Source organism: Mandrillus leucophaeus, unplaced genomic scaffold, assembly GCF_000951045.1.
Source record: "Mandrillus leucophaeus isolate KB7577 unplaced genomic scaffold, Mleu.le_1.0 Scaffold59, whole genome shotgun sequence".
Classification (NCBI taxonomy): Eukaryota; Metazoa; Chordata; class Mammalia; order Primates; family Cercopithecidae; genus Mandrillus; species Mandrillus leucophaeus.
The window spans coordinates 4,490,389-4,495,198 of record NW_012106363.1 but is presented as its reverse complement, the minus strand read 5'-3'; the positions used below and the strand labels follow the sequence as shown (position 1 = coordinate 4,495,198).

General features: G+C 47.4%; 1 long non-coding RNA gene across 1 annotated transcript; it reads left to right on the top strand.

Annotated features, from left to right (window-relative positions):
- Nucleotides 1-3,598, top strand: LOC105553284. The gene is made up of 3 exons (XR_001008128.1): nucleotides 1-63; nucleotides 1,816-1,886; nucleotides 3,206-3,598. It is a non-coding gene; the product is annotated as an uncharacterized LOC105553284 (long non-coding RNA).
- The last annotated feature ends 1,212 nt before the right edge of the window (nucleotides 3,599-4,810 follow it).

The following is a 4,810-nucleotide window of genomic DNA, read 5'->3' as shown; positions in this document are numbered from 1 at the left end:
GATAACCGCCGGCTCCCCGCGCCACCCCCGCCCTTTCCCACTCCGCCCACTCCCAGCGCCCAGGTAAAGGCGAGAGGTGCGCATGCGCGGCGCTCTCCGTGGGTCGGGGGGCGTGGTTGCTGAAAGGAAGCCAAAGCGAACAGTTCGGGGGGTTGTAGCAGGGGCTACTGTGGGGTTCCACAAAATAGGCGCGCATTAGGATGGGGGAAGGTAAAGTGAAGAAAGGGGCCAAAGTAGAAAAGTGGGTCGATGTGAGATTTGGAAGTAAAAGAGACTTTGAATAAAAATTTAACGACTGCTGACCTCCTTGTTCCTGAAGGGCAGTGGGAGTGACAGGGGACAGAAATCAGCTCGGCAGCATGCAAGCAGTAGTGGTCATTCGCCATATGAATGGTACCGCTAAAAACTGGAACAGTTTCAAGATTGCCAGGGTGCTCAGAAAAACAGATTTAGAGCCTTGCCTGTCCTGTGGCCAGGAATAGGGAAGGGGATGTGTGTGCTTGAGACCTACAGCTGCTGTGGTGAAGGCAGCCTCCATTGTATTACAGTATTATGACTAATTAGCTATTAATCATTAATATACTAAATGGTACTATTAGCTAACAAGGTAGCATTTATCCGAGTTCAGAGCTGAGTGTCCGTAATTGAAAGTGTTTAGGGTACAGGGAGAGGAAATGTACCTGGCAAGGTGAAGGTCTGTGATGGAAAAGACCCAAGACAGCAACTCTGAGGTCAGGGTTCCCTTTCCCACCGTAAACCAAACTTCCCTGAAGTTGTCCAAATCCTATCTTAATTGGAACTCCTTCCATTATTAAAAGCACACTTAACTAATGTTCTTGTGCTAAGGCTGACCCCAATAGCACATAAACATTTTCTTTTTCTTTTTTTTTCTTTCTTATTTGAGACAGGGTCTCATTCTGTCACCGAGGCTGGAGCGCAGTAGCATGATCACAGCTCACTGCAGCCTCCTCCTCCCACGCTCACATGAGCCTCCCATCTCAGCCTCTGGAGTAGCTGGGACTACAGAAGTGTGCTGCCTCACCTGGATAATTTTTAAATTTTTGTAGAGACAAGGTCTCCCTATGTTCCCCAGGTTGGTCTCAAACTCTTGGGCTCAAGCAATCCTCCCACGCCAGCCTCTCAAAGTAATGGGATTACAGGTGTGAGCCACTGTACCTAGCTGACATTTTCAATACACATGCAGCTACTTTTCCCTAAAATAGCACTGCTATGGTTTGAATGTGTCCCCCAAAGTTGACATGTTGGAAACTTAATAATCCCAATGCAAAAGTGTTGGAAGCTGGGGCCTAATAAGAGGTTATTAGGTCATGAGGGCTCTGCCCTCATGAATGGATTAATATCATAAACAGTGGGTTAGTTATCTCCAGGCCGGGCGCAGTGGCTCATGCCTGTAATCCCAGCACTTTGGGAGGCCAAGGCAGGTGGATCACTTGAAGCCAGGGGTTTGAGACCAGCCTGGCCAACACGGTGAAACCCAACTCTACTAAAAATACAAAAAAAAAATTAGCTGGGTGTGGTGGCATGCACCTGTTATTCTAGCTACTCAGGAGGCTGAGGCATGAGAATCGCTTGAACCTGGAAGGCGGAGGTTGCAGTGAGCTGAGATCGCGCCATTGCACTCCAGCCTGGGTGACAGAGTGAGGCTCTGTCTCAAAAAATAATAATTAATTAATTAATTTAAAAAATAAACAGTGGGTTTGTTATCTCAAAAGTGGGCCTGTTATAAAATCAAGTTTGGACCCCTTTGCTCTGTTACTCTCTCATGCACTCTTTTGCCTTCCTGCCTTCTGCTAGGGGATGATGCGTCAAGAAGACCCACACCAGATGTGGGTACCTTGATATTGGATTTCCCAGCCTCCAGAACTGTAAGAAATAAATTTCTATTCTTTTTAAATTACCCAGTCTGTGGTATTCTGTTACAGCAACACAAAATAGACTGCAACAAGTACGCCACTCCCGTGACCCAAAATCCTGAAGGGAGTAAGATGACCTGAATCTGGGACAAGGTTAGGGAAAAGATTGAAACTTTCTAAGCAAAGGGGTCCAAGAGCTGACTCTGTCCTTGACCCCTTCCCAGAATAGATGCTTGACTTTTATTACATTTGGTCTCTGGACTCCAGGGATAATTTTGGCAACTTTGGGTCATGTTTTTCAATAATGAGTTTTTTTCAGTGAATAGACACTAAAAACGATACCATATTTCAGCAGGTAGAGAGAAAATCTTCAGGTCGAACAGGAGGAAATAAGCAGAAGTAATAAAAGGAGAGATAGATTCAATGTGAGAAAGAACATGGTATCCATAGGGGCTGGTGAGCCTGGGACATCTCAGTGAGATCAATGTCTCGCTTTGCCTTCTTAGACATTTGATCCATTCCCCACCCTCTGCTAGTCAGAGCTATCCAGCTTGGAAGAGGGTGTGCAGAGTGATGGCTAATGAATGAGGTGACTTTCCCAGTGTCTGTGACTCTTCAACTCTCTGAAGGGTTCCTAGTAACTAGGTATGGTTTTTGCAGGGAGGTTATGTCCATTATCTCTTTTTCTTTTTCTTTTTCTTTTTTGATGAAGTCTTGCTCTTGTTGTCCAGGCTGGAGTGGCGCTATCTCAGCCCACTGAAACCTCTGCCTCCTGGGTTCAAGTGATTCTCCTGCCTCAGGCTCCCAAGTAGCTGAGATTACAGATGTGCACCACCACGCCCAGCTAATTTTTGTATTTTTAGCACAGACGGGATTTCACCATGTTGGCCAGGCTGGTCTTGAACTCCTGACCTCAGGCAATCCACCCGCATCAGCCTCCCAAAGTGCTGGGGTTACAGGCATGAGCCACCGCGTCCGGACTTATGTCTATTGTCTTATCAGACCTTCCAACAACCCTGCAAGGCAGACAGGACAGGTATTATTCCCAATGAAGGAAATTCAGGCCAAGGAATGTTTAATGGCTCAAGCAAAGTCACCCAGCTCAGTAAACAGTGGAGCAGAGCCAAAGCAGGCCCCAGCCTCCCTGACTCCCAGCCTGCTGGTCTTTCAGAGGCTTTGACAGGCCCACTCTGAGAATCCGCCATTTATTCCCATGGAGTGAAAACAGGTGCCCTTAGCATGTGATGGAGAATAATTCTAACATTCAGTTCTCCTTCTCCATCTCCTTTATTCAATGTTTTTTCCTTCTTCTTCTTTCTTTCTCTCCCCAGAAGCCTGGGACTTGCCTCTGTGATCTGGTGCTTTGGAGGACCTTGGGCCTCAGGGATAGCAAGGTCCCTTTCTGGAGATTTCAGTTCCTCTGCCCGCCCTCCTTTACCTCTTTCTCCTCACACATCTGTCCCAGGTAGAAGGTGAGGGCTGCCAAGCAATGTTACCATTTGACAGACCACAAGAGGGCTAGTTCCAGTGCCTCCCTTGTTCAGCTGCTGACACTGCAGCTTGGCAGTCATTGAAGGCAACATTTAGCTCCCACATCTGACCTGATTGGAAGATCAGGCTTCTGTCATCCTGGTTTCCTGGCCTTGGATAGTTCTTCACTAACTTTTAAGGCAGTGGGCAGAAAGCAGCAGAACCCTGTTTTTTCTTTTTTGGGTTTTTTTGTTCTGTTTTGTTTTTTGAGACAGGGTCTCCCTCTGTCACCCATGCTGGAGTGCAGAGGCGCCATCATAACTCACTGCAGCCTTGACCTCCTGGGCTCAAGCAATCTTCCCACCTCAGCCTCCTGAGTAGCTGGGGACCACAGGTGCTTGCCACTGCACCTAACTAATTTTTGTATTTTTTCGTAGAGATGGGGTTTTGCCTTGTTGCCCATACTGGTTTTGAACTCCAGAACTCAAGCAATCCGCTGGCCTCAGCCTCCCAAAGTGCTGGGATTATAGGTGCAAGCCACTGAGCCTGGCCAGAACCTGTTTTTTTGTTGTGTTTTTGTTTTTGTTTTTGTTTTGTTTTGTTTTGAGGTGGAGTTTTGCTCTTGCTGCCCAGGCTGGAGTGCAATGGCATGATCTTAGCTCACCGCAACTTCTGCCTCCTGGGTTCAAGCGATTCTCCTGCCTCAGCCTCCCGACCAGGTGGGATTACAGGCATGCGCCACCACGCCCGGCTAATTTTGTATTTTTAGTAGAGACGGGGTTTCACCATGTAGGTCAGGCTGGTCTCGAACTCCCAACCTCAAGTGATCCGCCTGCTTTGGCCTCCCCAAATGCTGGGATTATAGACACGAGCCACCACGCCCAGCCCAGAACCTGTTTTTTAATTTAAAATTCTTATTTAAAAGTTCTGTACATTTTGAGAATTCTTAAAACCTTCACGCATTTAATTTAAACAGCAGCAGAGATATCTGGTTCCTGGTAAAGTAAACAGGATGTCTTGATACAAGCTCCCTGCTCACTGCATTTCCTCACCTCCTAAATTCCTAGGGATGTACCTCCAGTGAATAATAGTTTTTACCACCTGTACATATACAGGGTCAGTGGCCATGGCTCCTTGCTTGCCCATTAACTAATATCACATCCTACAGCACCAGACTTAGAGCCAGAGCCCTGGTCATGGCCTCCTAGGTTCTCATACTTGACCTTTACTCAATCATTTCACCATTTAGGCTTTATAAAAAGGGAAGACTGGTCGGGTGCGGAGGCTCATGCCTGTAATCCCAGCACTTTGGAAGGCCGAGGCGGGTGAATGACCTGAGGTCAGGAGTTTGAGACCAGCCTGGCCAACATGGTGAAACCCTGTCTCTACTAAAAATACAAAAATTAGCCAGGCGTGGTGGCATGCGCCTGTAGTCCCAGCTACTCTGAGGCAGCTGAGGCAGGAGA